At 43.8% G+C, this 20,337-nt stretch overlaps 1 protein-coding gene across 6 annotated transcripts in view; it reads right to left on the bottom strand.

The window, feature by feature from the left end:
• Positions 1 to 20,337, bottom strand: part of SLC45A4 (solute carrier family 45 member 4) — a 90,345-nt gene that overhangs the window by 61,156 nt on the left and 8,852 nt on the right. For 2 of the 6 annotated variants that reach the window (XM_005431840.4, XM_014279582.3), the window contains exon 1: positions 6,714 to 6,841. The exons of 1 other annotated variant lie outside the window; for it this stretch is intronic. The gene's annotated coding sequence lies outside the window, so the exon portion shown is untranslated. 3 more of the 6 variants (XM_027806133.2, XM_055703769.1, XM_014279539.3) reach the window with 3 other exon arrangements.

Genomic DNA, 20,337 nt, shown 5'->3' with positions numbered 1-20,337 from the left:
ACAGCTGAAAGGCCACAGTAGATATATTCTACTTGGATGTCCAGCTCAGCTCATATGCATACAAAGATCCCACTATACTAAAGGGTCAAAAAACTTATTTTCAAATGGCATCCTGAATTGTCACACAAACTATCCCAGAATGACCACTTGGAAGAGGACACATCTTATCTGGTTCAATGCCATTTCTCCAGGAGACTGAGCGACTCACTGCTGCACAGCTGCATATTGAGAGTTCTGAACAGACCATACCTGGAAGACAACAAATTGGATAGGTGATATGAAAGCAAAGCAGCAGAAAAAGCTCCAACTCTAAGGCCAGCAGTAACAGTAGGAACATGAAGGGTACAGATAACCATCTCATCACTCTTCAGACCATGAAAAGAGCTAGATGTTTTGACTTTCAGGCTATGACAACTGATGTGAATGGCAGATGGAGCCACAGGAGTGCTATGATGTTGGAAACAATCAGGATAACTCCTGCACCAAGAAGTGTAAACCTTTTCCCTCTCCACACCAAAGTCAGAAGCAGAAGAGCCAAGAAAAAGGACAAGAACAAACCTACATCACAAGCTGATTCCCCCAGATATATTTCAGACAGAAAACAGGACATGCACACTAGATGTGTTAGTGTTAAAGCAAGCTGTGCATTTGTTTTGGGTTATTTTTTGAACTCCTGGGAGTTGGCTGGCCAGCCACACTACTCTAAGGAGCAATAGTTCAGACTGTAAAATCTCTCCTCTGGGAGTACCCAGAGCCAGACTGCACAGGCCAGCATACTTGCTCATATAGTCCCTTTGTAAAATGGGAGGAGTATTCTTGCCCTGTATGCATGCCTTCTCCACCACACCCTGCAAAACAAAAACAAACACCAACCCTGAAGCTCATTACCTGGAAGAAAGATCCAGCACTGAGACTATTCTACCAGTTGATTCCTGTTCCTCCTATTTGTACTCCCATATGATTGATAAGCAAGTTGTAGGTTTAACAGCACTCAGATTAAATGTATTCTGGAAGACTGCTGTGTGTAAGTGACAATAGGAAATTAAGTGGCACAGAAATCCAACAGTTATGTAGTCACCATTTGTTGGGTTAAGCCACTGATTTCTGGACATGGTCCAGGAAGACTGATCATATATTCATGGACAGAATGAAGATGGTAAGTGTTACATACAGTTGTGCTTTTATAAAAAGAGTGCTCTGGGGTCAGCCCCCAGTTAGATCATTTATTTATCTGGCACCAAAGGGTGATAATGGCTTGTTTTCAAGTCTCCAAAATAAATGAACTATACTGCATGCAGAAGTAGTCCAGGCCAGCCAGCAAAGGATAGAAAATACGCAGGGTCAGCATAACACTGGTTTCAATTTCAGTTACAAAAACATTAGAGCTCTCATTTAAAACAAGATGAGGAAACTAGGTTCTCTCTCTGCTCTAAAAGCACCAATCTTGCTCTCCCCAGAATGCTGATAAAACCCACCTCAGACAGTTTAGCAAAACAGTTCAGGAGTAATGCTTTCCTGCTGCTGTTTATGCACCATGATCTTTAAAAGCATCTTCAGTCTATTCCTTACAGTGAAGTTTTGTTTACCTCCTACCCTTTTACATCTTGCTACATGAGTAGCAGCTATTAACTGACAATTTTAGTCTTGTAAAGGAAGTAGGTCTCAATCCATTCCCAGAGCACCTCAGGCCACCCCATAGCAATCAGTCTTCATAAAACACTGCAAAAGAGACTTCTAGTCAAGCCTGAAGTGTCAAGCCAGCTAGGTGTCCTAAAGCTAAAGAGACTAGTTTAATAGCCTATACCCTTCATAGATGGGAGTCCTAGAAAGCACATCTTCCCCAGCCCTAACTGGGTTTTAAGAGTTTTATTAGTTGTCCATGTTGCAGAGACTAACTTCCCATCACCTATATACTGAGATTTATGTTCAAGCAGACTACATGCCAGCAAGAGGCAAACCAAGAGCAGAAGCAGCTCCTAAGCCAAACTAAATCATTACCCAATGAAAGCCTTGTGTCCTGATGCTCGCCAGAGTCACTTGCCAAGAGTAAGTTTGATGAGAAAACCTGGCTGCTTCTCCCAAGTTGTTATAACGCAGTATGCCAGTTGCAGTGTAAATGACTTTAGTGCTGTTATTTCCAACAAGTGCTGTAAGGGGCTTTAGTTAAGCTACTGTGTGCCAGTTTCCCTAAGATGGCAGTTCACAGTACACAAACCACTCAATGCCTCAAACATTGCAGTGCTCTGGAACCAGTGCCGAGATGCCTAAAGTTCAGCTTTTAACTTGAGGCCAGCAACTCTATCACAGGTCTAGATTTAATAGCATGAACTCAGCTCTTTTTCATGCAGAGTATCTTATTCCACTTGGAGGAGTGAACTGTGATACAGAAGCATAACAGAATAACCAGTGTATTCAGGCTAGCAGTATTATTCAGTGCTTGGATTCAAGAGACCCTCAGTCCCAGCTGGAGCACATAATATCCTTTACTAGTGGAAGTTTTGGGTGGTTACTCCAAGCAGGGCTGTAACCCAAATGCAAGATGTGTGGGTAACTGATAAGCTGCTGACTGTAAAACAGTCACCTGACCAGCAGCAGCTTACCAAAAGCATGTAAAACCTTTAGTTCACAGCCCAGAGCCCCACAGCTTAAGAGTGTCTACCCCCAGGCTTGGTTTCTGGGCTGTTCAGGAGCTCCCGTCTGGAAGGCAACTTTCAAACTGAAACACCAGCTATCTGTCAGGCTGCACACATGGTGTCAATCATTCTGACAGCAAGCATTCTGCTTCAACTTTCTGGCAACTAGATTTGCCAGAATGATTTGTATCTTCTGCTTCTGTATGGCAACCTAAATGCACAACTCTGCTAAAAAGTTTATTGGACTTGTTAAAGCAGTTACCAAGCAGAAGGAATGCTCTGCTTAGAAAAAGTAGTTTCAAACACCTCTATCAGTTTAGCACTGGTGTATTAACCCAAATGACAACCCTGCACTCTCTATTCCCCAAGTTAATCACACCGTTAAGTGAAAGCTGTTTAGTAAGGCTGACAATGTGCTGCAAGCTGAAGGACCAGGAGCTCCAACAGAATAGTTATCAAATCAATTAAGCCTTCTCAGACAGAACTGCACATAAGACTACACCATTGTCAGTGTAGTTTTGATGACTTATGCCTATAACTGAAATAGCTCACAGCCTGGGATCTTGCAAATATTATTACAGGTAAAGGTTATGGGAGTAGCTTGCAGAAGTAAAATGCAGCACAAACATTTTTTCATGTTACCAGTCATTGCGCAAGCTGCTAAAGCTTCCCCCTCCATCATAACAGCCTCATTGCTTCCACAGCAGCTCTCCTGGCAGATCAACTGGAAAGCCCCGTTTCAACCCAAGTAGCTTTGCCTCTATTCTACATGCTTTTACACTAACCATCACATTAAAAATCAGTTTGAGGTGTAAGTGGAGTTTGTTTTTATCTCAAGCATAACACCACTGCACTTGTGCTGTTGCTCATACACACTGCTTGATCATTTGATGCAAGTGTTTTAGGGTGGCTTCTGCTGTTAGGAGTAACAGCAAAGGTACAGACTCCTAGTTAAGCTCAAAAAGAAGTGCCAGCTGCAGCTTTGTGATGGGTGACATGAAAGGATTTCACCGTTTCTGCCTTAACATACATGTAGATGTGCCCACATACTGTGGGTGAAACTGGCTACCTACTCTAGGAAGTGAGGCTTTAAGTCATAAGGCATTCAACTAAGACCAACAGCAGCACATCACAGGCAGAGTTTACAGATTAAACTAGACAAGATCAAATGCTACTGTGCAAAAGAACTGTTTATGGCTTAAGTCTGCTGAAAGTACAGAAGTGTTATACAGAACTGTTCACAACTGCAAGCATTATCTAGCAATTAGTAAGCCATTTCAGTCATCAACTTCCTACCTAGGAATTTATAAGATGCCTATCAAAGTCTAAGCTACTCAGTTGGCAACACGTTTTGACTTTAAGGTTTTTCCAAACATTAGATGCTGTTTCACTGTTGAAATACTCTGCAGGTACCACCCAACATTTAGTATTCTCATAGCTTTTAGAAATGATCCATTTAAAACTAGTTTATACAGACAAAGCCCATACATTCCAGCCTTAGTATACAAGCAGACCAATACTAAATTACCAAGACTTAACTTTCTAGTTGTCAGTGAATCCAGGAGTGGAGCGAGTTTAAAGGTAATTAACCTCTGAGGTCACAGCCATGTGAGATGGGTCCAAATTCAGCCTGCTTTCCCTAAGCTCCTCAGAGCCTGTATTTCCACACAGAATAAAGGGAGTTAGTTCAGAAAGCTCCTCAAATAGGCTACAGATTTACTTCAGTGTGAAAAAATGAAGGTCACACATACTTAGACACACAAGCAGCATCAGTCAGTTACACCATACTTCATTGGAAGCCACAAATACACCCCTGGTGTTGCCCCACAGAAAAGACACATGAACAGAGTTGTACTTCATTAATTTTGAAGTTACATGACAGAAGGAGCAACAAAATCATCTACATCAGTTGTTCTTGTAACAACCTTCTCGCCACTAATGAAGGACACCCTCCCTTGTCTGCTTAAGGCAGTATAATACAAGTGTTTTTAAACCAGACTGAATTGCTAAAATACATTTCAGCTTTGAGGGAGAGGATTACTTTTGATTGCAAGCCATCCCCACAGCATCCAAACAAGAAGATCCCATCAGCAGATACTGTTCATTGCTTTCTCAGCAAACTCCCAGAGCAGCAGGTTCCTGTAGGAGTTAACATGCATTACACAGGAGGGTTATCTATAGAACCATATGTTTTCAATTTTACTGAAGATGCCTCAGTCACACATAATTGAGTGCAAGAACTGCTACCATTTACTTGCTCAGAGGCATGAGCCAACCCATGTAAACTGGCCTCTGATATTACAAATAGCTAACTAAAATAAAAGTTGTTCCACTGATCCCATCCCTTACAACACGGAAATTGTTTTGTCATGAAAACTTCTTTAAATATCCAATTTAATCTCATTAATACAGGATTGAAGCTCTCACTTCTAAGACAGCAGCTGCCACCACCTTTGACAGACACAGGAACTGGTAGATGTTTGTGGATGTCTCAGACTACTGAATGCAGTTTCAGGAGCTTACTGAGTGTTCACTGTAAGTCTGAAAAGCTAAAAGTACTTCTGGAAGCATTTGTAGCCATAGTGTCAAGTAAGTACCTTAATCTCTTGTCTGAAATCCCTTTCCTTATTTAGGAAGGGAAAAATTAGGCCTGTTGAACATTTCATCAATCCAGTATAATCATTAAACAAACCAAGCAAGGAAAACCTTCTCTTTTGCAATACTGTTGTGGGGGAAGAGGGCATATATAAGCTACATCTATGCAACTGCACCAGCAACCACTTCTGCCAGACACTGACAAAAAATCCTGACTTCTAGAGGGAAACAAAGTATTCACCAGCTCACTCTTTGAGCTCAAGTGCCTTCAAGCCATATTTCCTTAAATATTTTAGTAGTACAGTCTGATTAAAGCAGTGGAACATGACGCAGATCACACTGGAGCAGTTTTTACAGAGCAGTAAGGATACGGCTGTAACAGTGCAATTTCCTCTTAGTCCTCATAATGTTGCAGTTATCTGTGCTCTGCACCTAGTGCTGCCTATCCCTGAAGGCCCACTTCTTGTAACATCTCTCCTTTCCTTAAGGAAAAATCACCTCCTCTGTCCAACATCCTGCAATATCTTTCCTATCCTTTTCCATTTGTAATTCACTGCATTAGCCAAGCTCTAGCAACATTGATTCACTCACCGCACCCCATGCCAAGTCAGAGCCTTGGCTAGATTGTTTCTTCCCCTCCTTTTCCTCTATACATAGAGAACACTGGAGGCCAATCTCAACAACAGAAAGCTGCCCCACAGGGAAAGTATTTTTCAAGGTCAAACACAGTTTCTACACCTGATAAAGATGCTAAATTAGGGCATCTTGGAGTTGCAAGTTACCAATAACATGATTTTAAGGAAAACTGCAGCCTTTGTGCAACACTTATGTGCCAAGTAATTTCTTCCCCCAGTACCTTCCCACCATCAGACTATGAGAGGTGAGACTCAACTGTTTTATGACAACATATTGCAATCAAGTTACAGATTAAGTGTAGAATTATTCAAATGGAAAACTAGTGAAGTTTAATAGTTTGAAGAGCTACACTAATTTCCATCTTTGGCCCCTCGGTCAAGTCCTCTTGCAGCACACTCAACACCCAACACAGTCCCAAAGGGGCACTCAACCACCTCCTTCTCACCCCATTTTCAACTCATTAGGACTCACTATCCCAGACAAGCCTCTCCAACCCAGCCTTACTCACCCTACCATTCATTCCTCAACCCTTTCCAACATCTGCAGCCCCACATTTCCTTTAGCCCAATCCCTCACCACAGAGCTCAACTCTTTCCAACTGCCACCTCTGCAGCCCCATGTCTCCCTCACCTCACTCCTTACCCCCTTCCCCCTCTGCAGCCTCACACCTCCCTCACCCCTTTCTCCCCTCTCCAGCCCCAACTCCTTCACCCAAAAGCTTCTCAGCCGTCCCTCACCCCATTGCTTCCCAACCTCTCCTTACCTTCACACTCCCCCTCCTCACTCCAGGTACCCCCCACAGCTCAGCCGCCACCCCTCCAAGGCCCAGCCGCCCCCAGACCCACTTACCTGCCCCCGGGTCTCCCCCTGCACCCGGGACCTGCTCCGTGCAGCGGGGGAGGCGGCGGTGCCGGGAGGTGGCCGCGGCGGCCGGCGGGGAGGGTGGGGGAGGGGGGGAAGAAGGGAGGGGTGAGGTCACTCACGGCGGCACGAGCGCGGCAGGCGATACGGGGTACCAGCGGCCGCTTTATACCGGGCTCCTCGGAAACCGTCTCCCGCTTCCGCTTCCGCCCCCTCCCCACCTCCGCCCCCTTCCCGCGCCGGGGTACATGAATATGCAGTAGGGGGCGTGGCCCGGGGGGCGGCCGCGGTCGGGCGGGGGGCGTTGCTATGGTGACGGGCAGGCGGGCTACGGGGGCGCCTTGGCATCCGCCCAGGGGCGGGGGTCGCGGGCGGCCCTCCCACCTGAGGGGAGCCGGGAGGGCAGCGGGCGGCTGCCGGGGGCGGGTCAGGTGTAGCGGCCGTTCCCGCTGCCGGGGGACGCGCGGCCGAGCCCGCTGGCACCTCTCCCGGGGCCGAAGGGGGATTCCTGGCCGGAGAGGGAGCCGCGAGCAACCTGAGGGCGGTTGGAGGCTGCCACCTGATCTGCTCCCGCCGAGCCAGCCAGCGTTTTCCACAGAAACTCGGTGGGGACATAGCGCGGAGCCGCTCTCCCCTGTCCAAAAAAGTTGTGCCAAGTACAGCTCCAAACTAACAACTGCGAAAGAGCAGGGGTGGACGCCCTTCCCTACCTGAGATACTGCAAACATGTCGGCCCAAAATTGTTGACGTTTTCCTGCATCCTGAGGAAAAATAACACCTTTTCCTCAGGCTTGGCCACACGCAGAGTCCCATCGTGCTTCCCTTCCATCAGCTCTGTGCCCGCCAAAGCCTGGGAGCCTCCTCTCCACATGTCCAGCCCTGCGCTTTAATGGGGTGTGACAGGCCAGTGCCTGTCACCTGCTCTGTACAAGGGTCTAGTCTGACATTCATCACACCCGCAATATACAACGTTCAATATACAACATGCAGGGACCCTCAGGAAATCGAAACACTTCAGTCCTGATTGAAGCCATAGTCCTGCCACATTGTAAGCACCCCCTGCAAACTTGCCATAAAAGAACACGTTCTTTCAGCACAGGTGTGGGGTTTTTTTTATTCTCAGTTACCATCTCCTAGCCTTAATTGTGCTGACTGCAACGGGCAGGGTAGTGTAATACTTAATTTTCACTACTTACATAAACTGGGGATGCATAAAGTAGTGTATGAGTGGCATGTAAAAATGCACGTTACATTGCGTAAGTGTAGTTGTTTTCTGTTTCTTGACATGCCATTAAGTATATATTCCAAAACAATTTTTTTAGTGTAAACTTCTTTCTCTGCAGCTTATGAATAAATAAACCACAAAGCATACCAGACTCAAGAAAAAGGAAAACCACAGAAGGCAAAATGGAAGAACTGTACACATCTATGCACTATTAAAAAGCAATAGGAATCTTGAGTCTGACAAAAATACTGCAATTACAAGCCCTAAAGAAACAAAAAAAAATCATTATTCTTTTCTTCTGGAATGCTATTATCAATATGTATTTATTTTTAGGTTAATTTAGACCAACGACTGAAAAGCATGCATGACCGCGGTCATACATAACTCACTGAATCAACCGTTCTCTGATGATGATTCCCGAAGTCTGTTGAAAGAATGATGGGTTTGATGACATATTGCTGGTGTTTATAAATATTTTAACAATATTGCTAGCTTTTTTAGAAAAAAAAAAGTGGCAAAATAATTATTTTAATTAGCCAAATGATAAAGCTACAATACTGATGACAGCCCAGTGTAACACCTACTCTTGACAGTAAAATGACACTCACTACATCAGAAGTGAATGTATGTAGTATGGCTTAGTAAAACACTATTTTTTTTGCCACAGAAGAAAAAAAAAAAACCCTATATTTACAGTAGTAGAGAAGAATAATGATTTGTGGTAAGAGAAAAGACTTCAGTGACTTTAGTGGAAATTATATGAGACCCTAACAGAACTGAAAACACTGAGAAGGGATCTCAAAATGTGGGTGTAGTTACAACTTCTAAGATGTGCTTCTTCTTACCCATAGATCTGTGGCAGCCTGGAGTACCTGATGGTTTGACACCTTGCTTTAAAATAACTGGAAAAAATTGCTTCTTTTTTTGTGTGTCTTTTTGTTGCCTGCTGTTGTGGCAAAGCGTGGTCCTTACCTCACCCTGCCATTTTAGACCTGTTCCAGCAATGTCCAGACATGTCCAGACGTGTCCAGATATTTCTCCATTGTATTTCCTCATTTTATTTTCACTTGAGTGTTATTAACTGTCTAGCTGAGCCTAGAGTCATAAAGAGTAATTTTCCATAAAACAAACAGTTTAGTTTAAAAAATCTGTTTTTTTATAATGAGAGTGAGGGAGTGGGGGGAAAAAAATCCAAGGAAGCAGACCCACCTTTTCCCTCTGAGGTTCTTACTCAACTCCAAATATTTAATCCATAATAAATAAATGCATCCTCAAGTCTCGGCAGGGGAGGAATGAGTGTCAGTTGAGAGACTGATGTGCTGTCCAGACGTGTGCTACGTTTGCCCAGGAGAGGGACTGATGTTTGTGGGACTGGGAGAAAAGCTCCTAAACTGTGGTTGAGGGTGAGGTTGGGGACACGCTCTGCTTCCCCATGTTTGTGAGAGTCGACCTTTAGCAGGTTCCTTCTCAGCCGGGTGGTGGTTTTGAGTTCTTTTCCTCAGTGTGTTCTTAGGCAATGTGTAGCGAGTTGAGGCACTTCAGCAAGAGCTTTCCCTAAAGAAAGCATCCCGAAGTCACCTTAAAATCTCTCTATGACTCTTATTATGCATGCTTCCATTTTGTGAGTCACGTAGTTGGAGAAACCCCCAAGGTACTGCTCCCTCACTTATCCTTGCTTCCACTGATTTGTTTGGCATGCAGTACCAAAGGACTTAAAAAAAAAATATTAAAAAAACCTACAGGACCTCTGAACACTGAAGAGCAATATCCTGCTCTGAAAGCCTTGCCCTCTGTCTTGGCATAGAAGCTGGAGCAAGGGGTCTTCCCTATTTAATGAGATATGTTAATTAACCAGACGGCAGGATCATCAACAAGCTGCCATGAGTTCTCTCTACTCCATTTCACAGGTACTTGGCTTACAAAATTGTTATGAAAATTTACCATCCAGCCAAGCCAAACAAACAACAACCCCAATATTATTTTACACGCGTGTCAAAAGAAATAACTTGCCGCAGGCAAAGCGGGTGAAGGAATTTTACGAGGCTGTGTCTGATCCTCCCTCTCCCCTCCCTCAGACAGTTAAAGAAATGTTTGTATGATGAAAGGGGTAAGGGAGCAGAGGACAGCTGGTTAGGAATTAATGAAATGTTTGAGCATTATCATGCAATAATGGATTTAGTTGACTGTTTGCCAACAATCAGATCCAGTGTGAACTGCTTTACATGCAACGCAGGGATTCCTAGATTATCCAAACCTCATGAGACGGGCTGCTGCTCCTAAATCCTTTGAAAGCTGTGACTTTATAAAAAAAAGGTAATTCTTCATCTGGATGGACAAAAGCCCATGGGATTGTTTTGACTTGCTTTCAGACTTAATGATGTTTGACACAGCCAACTCTTAGAAGTGTCTCCTAACTGGGAGCGGCCATGGGTTTGGGAAGCCTGAGGCTGGACTTTGGGCAAATCTGAGCACCCAGAAGCCCAGGTGAGGTCTCCTAGCCAGGACATTTGTGAAGAGGACGTGAAAAATGAGACTCAACTTTTACACATTTGGCCTGTAGCTTCTCCCCAGGGTATCTCTCATAAAGGGTGAGATATCTGATGGGAAACCAGTGCTCTGGGCTTGAAACTGCTGTTTATCCTTCTTCCCACCCTCCCCCAACATATGCTGTCATTAAGCTGGAACTTTAATGGTTGTGTAAAATGGCCCATGTCCCTTGGTGCCTTTTTTTTTTCCTTTTTTTTTTTTTTTTTTCCTTTCTTTTTTCCCCTAAAAGCATTGGGTTTCTTCTGGTTTCTGCCTATGGATGAGGACTTGAAGCAAGCAAACCAAAGATACTTTGTCTGGACACAAACAAGTCTCAAGAAGGTTTTATAGACAGCAGGATACTGCATGTGAGTTTGTGACTGCAACCCAGGTAGGCAGATTCACAGGTCAATTTAGGTTGCCTGTGGCTGGTAGCCAAAACTGACTTTGAAGTTTGAGAGCCAAATGGCTTCAGACAGGACATGCAGGTATAGAGTGAGACCTAGCCCTTTGCCCTGTCTTGTGCCCAGAGTTTACCCATCTGGAGCCATTTGGTTCATGTCACCCTAGAGCAATGTCAACAGTCCTAAGCAAACAGGGTGGTGCAGGTGTAGGGTCCATTTATTTTTCTCCTGGGCTGAAACCTGGTGTAAAAGCAGTAGCTGTACCTTCCCACACCATCCCCATATGGAAAATAAATGTCTCATCATGGAGACTCCAGCTAATAGCAGTTATGTTGGCAAGATCCTAATAAGGGCTGTAAGATACGTTTGCTGCTGCTGCTGCTGCTGCCGCTGCCGCTGCCACTTGTGAGGTCTCATCAGGAGTTCATGCCTTGAAGAATGAGAGTTCCCTATCATTATTTTCCTGGTTTGCACAGCTAAAAAGTGGTATTAACAGCTGCAAAAATTATCCTGCCTCTTGAATTTATGTGGTCTATAATTATCTTCACAATAAAACTGTGAGGAATTAAACTCCAGTGCAGTTTATAGTTGACAAGGATGACTTGACAGTCCTTCAAGAACTGTGGCCTTCAGTCCTCATTTAAGTGCCAAGAGCAGTTAAAATGCTGCTAGACAGCATTTGAGACCTGCAGGGCTTGTTCAGTTCAGTCACTCCTTCCCTTGCAATGGAGAGACCAAACCCTCATTTTTTGAGGCTATTTACTCTTTCTGTTTCTCTCTGCTTGGGCAATGAGCTGAGTTTAGTCAGTTTTCCTTCCGAGCTGCCTCATATTAAACCATGACTATGATGTTTATGTGGTTTCCATTGCCACACAAGGATATTTGTACTTTGGTCTCTCTATTTTTACTCAAAGCCAAATTGAAAAATGGATTTTCATCACACTGGGTTTGCAAAGAAGCAAAATCCTGAACCAAAGCCCGAAGTACAGGAGTCTGTTTAACTCTGAGATGATTTTCAAATTACTTCATTCACATTAGCCTTACCCTGGTGAAAGCTGGCCGGTATTATTGCCAGTTTACACTGGTGAATACAGAAAAAAGACCAGTTAGTTTTCTGGCTGCACAGGCTCCTGCAGCATGCCAGAAAGCCAAATTTACTGAAGTTTCACCTGTAAGATCTTGATTCCTTAGTGCTTTCTCATAACAACACATTTCATGGATTAATTTATAGATGATAACCAGTCAGTCTAGTCCAGTGCAGAATAAAATATCATATTTTATCCAGTCACAGCACACTTAGTCTGTAGCGCTAGACACTCAAACATGACCTCTAGTAACTGAGCATTAATTCCTGTTCAAGCTGCCTTCTTGTTTTGCAGCCTTTTAGTTACAGCTGGATTCAGATATGCACGTGTTATTTGGCACGTCTGTTTTGATCACCCAGGTGGGACCTGAAGCCTCTATAGCCTTCCTGAAGGACTCGCTTTACTCTTTGCTTTGCTAAGGCCTGTTATAACCACATGTTGTGATTTATCTCATCTCTTGCCTTGCCTAATCGGTCACATACCTGATTGGTGTTTGCAATATTCTGAGTCCTGGCATAGACAGGATTTCAAATTGTTTAGCCTTGTGTCATCAAAACTGCATCTGGAAAACCAGCAGTGTTCTCTGTATTTTTGGAAAATTCTAAGAAACAACTCAGAAGGAGCTACACCTAAGCTAGTGACTTTTGCAGCTATGACTCAGTGTTAGCAGAGGTCCATGAGCAGTCGCAAAAATAGACACTGTTGTGCTGACTATATTCAGGATTTTTTTTACATACTCGTGAAAACATGAGTAACAATCACCTGGGTGATGGAAAAGCAAGTTGGATTGGCACTGCTTGGCAATGGGATGGAAAATTAGTATGTAAAGAACCTAGTGATTAAGATAATAAAAACAATGTTAAGAGTCTTAGGTGAAGCCAAGTTTTATAGCCCTCAAGCTTTTAATTGTGAAATTGTTGGCTCTCTTTTTGTTTCTGAAATAGAAATCTATTTAAATGACTTAAGCAACCCAAGTTTCAAGAATAACCCTGAGAAGACTGTTGTAGCTGTGGCTGAAAAACTCAAATGAATTGAGTGAATGCTTTTTATTCTAATTACTTGAATTTCCAAACACAACCAAACAACTGCAGACCCCGAAGTGTTTCATAAGAAAGTAATTAAGTAATTATAAACTTTGAGGAAAAAATAAAGTGCATTTCCAAAGTCCAAAGTTGATAGGAGTGAAAATTAAAATCCGCAGAAAATACTGAGATTTTTTTAGAGTTCTTTTGGTTGCTTCCCCCTCTAAAAGTTGGGTGAAAACGGACAAATTCACAGTTTTTGACCTAACTCAAAACAGTTGTGTTCAACAATTTCGCCTTTTCCTAGAACTGAATATCACCCCGGTCATCAATTTTCAGGCAATGTTTGATTTGGGGAAGTCCTGCTATCTGAAGCACAGTGTGGATACTGCACACTTCTGCTCCAAGAGTCTTGTTTTACTTTGCAGCTATAATGATTTAAAAGCTAGTTGCTCCCAGAAGGAGCAACTTTCCCTTTCCTTTTCATCTGCGGATTGTATATGCTCTGGTCACCTAGCTGGTTTAGTAGAAAACCCTACATAAAGAATTGAATACTTTTCTGTTGAATAAACCATGCACATTGACTCATGTGACAGTCCTAAACCTTGTTTCAGCTTGCAGAGGCTCGCAGAAAATGGTCAGGCCCTTTCACATCGTGTTGTCTCTTCCAGGGTAAGTCACCTTCCAGTTCTCACTTCCAACCCCTATAGAAACAGCTGCACTTTCCAGTTCTTTCTCAAGCAACTTCATAATCTTCCTCAAACACTTTCCAGATCTTCCCCGGCCTACAACACAACCTGCTGGAGGGGTACCTGGAGGTGTCACTGTTCTTTTGTAGAGCTGTGTGTGAACACTGTGCCAACAGCAGTGAGATCAGGAAGGTAACAGAGATGTGCTTTCCTGCTGCTCTTCTTACTTGGGCAATCCTATCAGTTCAGCAGCTTCTTTCCATATCTATAAACAGAGCCTGGCAACTAAGCTCCAAATTTAAGTACCTCAAAGACCCAGGGCTGCTTTGGTAGGACCAGAAGTTTTGTATTACTGTTTTTTTGGTCCCATCCTTTCCCGCCGCACTCCCTCCCCGCTCCGCCCCCGCCCCCCCCCCCCCCCCCCGCCCCCCCTTCTCCTATTATTAGTGAATAAAATGCAGCAGGGACTATTTTCTGAATATGTCAGAATAAGAATAAAGATCCTTTCTCCTTGAATGGGTTTCAACCCATTTTTCTGGACTGGCAATGTATTTATGATTTATGCTGAGTCCAGATAGATGCTCTCCCTAAGGATGTCCTAGCGCTCACCTGGGCCAGAGCACAGAATGACGACAGAAGCTCCGAAGGTGATGATTTGAACGGAGATTATTCGCAACCTTGAGAGCTGACTCAAGAGGTTATAGCTTAAGATAAAGAAGTTAATAAAACTGAGAGGAAAGAAAGTTCCTAGCAATGAGGTTATTTGGAAGGTTTAACAAGCTCCCCAGGGAAGCACTGTTCCTGAAGATAACTTTGAGAAGAGACCAGCAGAAATGTTTTTGAGGCATTTAGATTTTTCCTGTAAAGTAATCAGTTGTATTTCTGCCAAAAAAGGCCCTCCCCGGTCCCAATTAAAAAAGAATTGGCCTGAATGGATTACTCCAAATTTGAACAAAATATTTTTTTTTTCCATCTGGCAAAAGTTTCATGTATCTTCCTCACTCTTTTTTCCCCTTGTTAGTGGTTTTGGTCAGACCAGAAGCATATGTTGCAGAATCTGCCAGAAAAAAAATGTTTTCACAATTGATATTTTCTTAAATGCCTTTCAAAAATTCAGTCAGTGCCCTTGGAGACAGAAATCCTCCCTTCAATGATACAAGTACAGAACAGCCACCAACCACCTCTCATTTTTTCTTATCACAGAATCAAATGGTTCAGGTTGGAAGGGACCTTAAAGACCATCTAGTTCCAACCCCCCTGCCATGGGCAGGGACACCTGCCACCAGACCAGTTGCTCAAAGCCCCATCCAGCCTGGCTTTGAACACTTTCAGGGATGGGGCATCCACAGCTTCACTGGGCAGCATGTGCCAGTGCCTCACCAACCTCACAGTAAAGAATTTCTTCCTAATGTTTAATCTAAATCTATCCTCTTTTGGTTAAATCCATTCCCCCTTGTCCTATTTCTACAAACCCTACCTAAAAAAAGTCTGATCATCTACCAGACTTGAACTGCAGGCCTGGTGCTGCTGGCATCGTAGTTCACTCTCTCTTTCACCTGCCTTCTGAGGTGCTCAGCAAACCCGTGATGTTGCCTTTAGGGTTTCTTTTCTGAACCCTGACAGGCAACACTGTTCTCCATGACCTCTCGGTATGGTTTGGTGAGGCTGTGGTTGGAGCATGGCTGAGGAAGTTCAGAGGATTGTTCAGGGAGTACAGGGCACTGAACCAAGTTGAAACGTAGATTGTTTTCTCCTGATAGATAGTCCTGGAAATGACCTACCAGATGGCCTGGTCCTTTCATATTGATCATCAGTTACCCTGCTGCACAAACTCTTCATCTTCTGAGAAAGGCGAGTGTTTTTTATAGTGGATATGTATTTTATATCATCCCTTCTGGCTTGTTTTGAGCTTCATTTCCCAGAAATGAGAGATGCTGCTGTATTGTTCCCCTTTTACTCCACTCCCCCCTGCCCTGCTTTGCTTACTGCTAGCCAAGTATTGCCCCAAACTGTTTCTTCTCTTACAGGTCTGTGCCTTTCTGTTAACTGCAAACTTCAACCTGTTTTCCTGTGGTTTAAGCAGATACAAGGTCTTTCTACCATGTGGATTTACTCATCTGAAATACCACAAAATCCATATTCCAGGTGAGCCACTTGCAAAACTCCTCCTTTAAGCACTTACTTTAACAAACTTGCAGCATTTCATCTACTCTGTGGTTTTGATCTCCCTCTGAAATGCAGCTGAAGCCAAGACGTTTAGGAAAGGCGGCATACTGTTGAACCAACCTCACACCCTTAGAAAACTAGTGTAAAATTCAGAGACAAGCCTAGAAATTGGAGTTCCCAATATTTCCAGGGCTTGGAGGCAGAGGCTGCATTTGCACACTTGATGCTGTGTTTTGCCTCAGCTCTCTGAGCTCCATCTGAATTCTGCACTTGAAGCCAGACCGAGCAAAACTTACAGCTACTCAGACCTATGCTTTTGATTTGTACATGACAAAAGATACAGACCTGGTTGCAGCAGACCTCTGGCAACTGTACTGTTAATGACGGGAAGAAAGTGAAGCTGTTCAGCTGATCCATGACCATTTGCAACTCAGCCCGTGATGTATTTGAATTGCAAAAAACTTCAGAAAGTTTTCACGCATTGCAGGGACAGATATTCCACCACCTGTCTCACTGGAGGTTTGCATGAGGTCCCTTTTTATAGATCAGAAATAGTGCACAGGTGCAGAATTCCCAAGTACAAGGTACTGTGTGTGTGCGTGTGTGTGTGTGTGTGTGTGTGTGTTGCATTCATTGACTTTACTTTCTCTCTAATGACCTATGAGTATCTCTTGTCTCATGGAATTGAGTGTTGTTTGCTTGTTCACAGTTTCCTTTCCTTCCGTTATCCAGCAAAGAAAGTTTGCTTAAGTGGCTTTTGTGAACTCTTTCAAGATCCCCAGAAGGATGATACAGGAAACAGAGAGTTTCCTTTCTATATAAACTTCTAGGGTGTTCCCATAATAGCCTGAAATTTGTCTGCACTCAACAGTCTGCAACTGGACAAAAAATTAATGAACTGTCAAGGGATCAGGCAAAACACAATTAGAGTATCGGAGAGAGGAGAGCTTGCAATAAAAAAGAATCCTCCACTTACATAGCATCTTTTATCCCATGTTACCAAACACTTTCCCTTCTATGTTTCCAATTACTTTACAAGTTGGCCGTGCTTTAACCATTCAGCCTGAAATTTTCTGTAATTGCTCCCTGCCTCAAGTTGAATACATTTTTCAGAGAAGAAGGAAAAGTGAAAAGTTACACACACAAAAAAAACTTTTTAAAAAGGTGCAGTCATATTTCACTGAGATTAAAACTAAAGAATTAGTTTTATGAATGTTTAAGCTTTCTCCCTCTTTATTTTAAAGAGTATGTTTGCACCACAGGAGGCTGGAACAGGACTGAGACGCTTGGCACAGAAGCAGTGCTGGGGATCAGAGTCTATTGCTGTCTCTGTGAAAATACATCTGGATTTGTCCAAATAATAAACCACAGACAAACCTCTACTTGAAAGCATTAGAGGCAGGCTTGCACCTCGTTTTTTATGCCTGCTGACAGCCGTGCCCATAGTTTCTACAGCCCCCTAAAAGCAGCCCCCGTAAGCAGAACATCTGGACAAGGCGCTGACAAAATGGATTCTCATCTTTCATGATTTCACCCTGGGTGACCTGGCACAGTGGGTGAGATCTGGGAGGATTGTAGTACTGGGAGGGAGGGCAGGGCCTGTGCTGAAAGCTGACAAGGTAGAAATGTGAGTCATTAAAAGGCAAAGACCAAACTGTAAAGAAACAATTACTTACATTATTATTTAAAAAAAAAAAAAAACAACAGATCTGGAAGGCACGTTCGCCTGGTGGTTGACACTCCCTACAAAAGCACCGTGTTATTCCAAAAGTCTCCCATGAGACGAACAAACCTTGCCAGGAATAATCACAGATCTGGAATTGTGTAACTGCTCAACTAAACACAGGCAGAGAACAGATAGGGAACCTGTGCTTTTCTTTTCCTGCCCACTTCCTTGATTTCAGGGCTGTGTGGTGTTTGGGAGCTCTGTGGCTTACATTGGCTGGAGCAGTCAGGACACCAGAAAAAAAAAAAAAAAAAAAAGGTTCTTAGCAACAGCTTCACAGCATCTGTTGTTTTTAACTCCATTCATAAAAGCAGTTAGCCATGCTGTAGTGAGGCAGGCCGCTACACTCAGCATACTCAACCTTTGCGAGAAGCAGAAAGCTCTTGACTTGCTCTGAGCGGAGCGCTGGCAGATTTCATGCCCTCCCAGCACTAATCCAGCGATAAAGAAAATGTCTTTAAGCCACTTCAAATTCTAGTGCTCCCATTAGTATTCTCCAGTTACAGAGATCAAAGGACTACAATGGGCAGTGCAGCGAAGGGAACGAGGAGATGCAGGCAACAGCTTCACCTCCCCTCTTAGCGGGGTTTGGGCCATTTTCTCAAGCAGGAGAGACCATGTTTGGGAAGTAGATGCCACGTCAGCCTGGCTTGGACAGTTCGGCAGCACGCTGGCACTCCCACATTGCAGGAGTCTGGGCATTGCATCAGGCAGCGTTAACGGCAGGGCTGTGGTGCCTTTATTTTAGCGATAATTTACGGCTAACCAAAAATCAGATACTTAACCTGCTGCAGCCTGGAAGGCAAGTCTGTATGTGAAATGACCCATATCTGCATGGCCACAGGCAGAAGCTGATGTGAAAATTGTTTTGGTAACAGCAGTTAGTGCAGCAGTAGTTTTTATTAATTTTCTAAAACAACTTGTGGAAATTAATAGTTTTTAAATTAAGAAACACTATTTGTCACTTTTAAAATCAAAAGCCTCATGTTTACTGAGAAAGGGTTGTCTTTATTGACAAGAGCCTATCTTTTTTTCCAAGACAAAAAAATGCTGTGAAACAGTACTATTTAAAATAGTCTCTGAGCAAAGATAAAGAGGTTCTGCTATAAAACCTCACCATACAGAGGAAGTAACTGAGGAAGGCAGCTGATGTGGGATTTCACATACTGAGAAGGTTTGGAAACAAGAGTCTCGTGGAGCTCTGGTATGTTTGCCTTGCAGCAGAGAAGGCTAAAAGGGATTTGATCTGTCCCCAGAAATACCTGTGGCAGAAGAAGGTACCAGGTTTGAGCAGGCTGTCTAATCTGTTAGGCAAAGTGCTGCAAGAGCTATTTCCTAGAGACAGAAACAAGAGATGTTCCCACTGGAAATAAGGATCAGAGGTTAATTAACTATAGGAACATCCTACCAAGGAAGCCACCCTGTGAATTTCTATATGATAGATTGTTGGCATTGCCATTGAACATTTTAGGTGTAACCTGCTTTGCTGTTGATTACAGAGCGATGCCAGGGGTCTTGCCTCAGGTACCCAAACCTCAGGGCTGTGAATACCTCCCAGGTGCCTGCTGGAGGACCGTGCCCTGCTTTGGTGTTTCTCTGTGAAAGAGCCTCCTCAAGTCTCTGGAGAAAAGCAAAACAAGGACAAATTTGCACTTCCATTACTCTGTTTTCATTTACATCCAAATTCTGCCAAAATTTGTGTGTCCATTTAAAACTTTTATTTCCTCCCCACTGTCCTGCCTCCGTGCTGGGGTGCATGTTCCTCATGTTCCTTTTTTTTTTTTTTTTTTTTTCTTTTAGTAACAGCTTTGCGGTTGCTTCACAGCCCACTTGATATACTCATCACTCCAGACACAACAGGGCTCAGAGCTGAGCACAGTCTATGTACAAACAGTGTATGTACAAACACTGCTACGTGAGGTTTTGGAGCCTGCCTCATGCCCAGGGCAGAAGGCAGAAGACTGCAACAGACTTTCCTTGGCTGCAATACTATGGCTCAGCCTGTAACTGGGGGCTGTGGAAAATTAATTTATGGGCCCTGTTTTCAAGGCATGGCCGGCAAGGTCACAGTTTTGAAGCTGTAAGGGCGCAGCCTTTTCCTACTTGCAGCCAGTACGCATGCCAGCTTTCCTGTCCTCGCTTCAGATGTCACCAGATCGCTGTCACATGAACACACCGTGGGTGGGGGAATGCCCTGGCTGCTCCAAACACGGTGCCATTGGCTGCCCAGCCTGTTTTCTTGCATGGTAAATCTATGAATGCAGCCTGATGATTGCTCAAAGTGTAACTTAAACCCACTCTTCAGAGACGCAGCTTCTGGCTGAACTCTCCTTGGCCCTTGCAAGGCTGAGCAAAGGAGTTTGTTTAAACCAGCCTTGAAGACAGTGCTGCCCTGTGTAGCAGTGTGCAAGAAGGTGCATGATGTATCTCTGCTGAGGGTATCAACTTGTACAGTTACCCTTCCGCATCTGCTTGGTGGTCAGCCCAGCTGAATGGAGACAATTTGAATGCAAAGAAATGAATTTTTCCCAGGCACCGAAGCCAGAGCTGATTCCTTTTGGACATGAAGAGCCTGGGCTTGGTGTACATTGAGCCCTGTCCCTGGGCAGTTTAATCTCACCAACCAGAAATCTATGGATTTACACTTCCATATGCAACTGTTTGATAATCATGTTGCCATGGCTACATTTGAATCTTGCAATAAATGTGTAATTTCACACATTTACATCAAAAGGAATTGCAGGACATACAACTGCCTACTGCCTAACA

This window comes from Falco cherrug, chromosome 3 (assembly GCF_023634085.1).
Source record: "Falco cherrug isolate bFalChe1 chromosome 3, bFalChe1.pri, whole genome shotgun sequence".
NCBI classification, from domain to species: Eukaryota; Metazoa; Chordata; class Aves; order Falconiformes; family Falconidae; genus Falco; species Falco cherrug.
The sequence above is the reverse complement of the archived record's forward strand: the minus strand, read 5'-3'. Positions and strand labels throughout refer to the sequence as shown.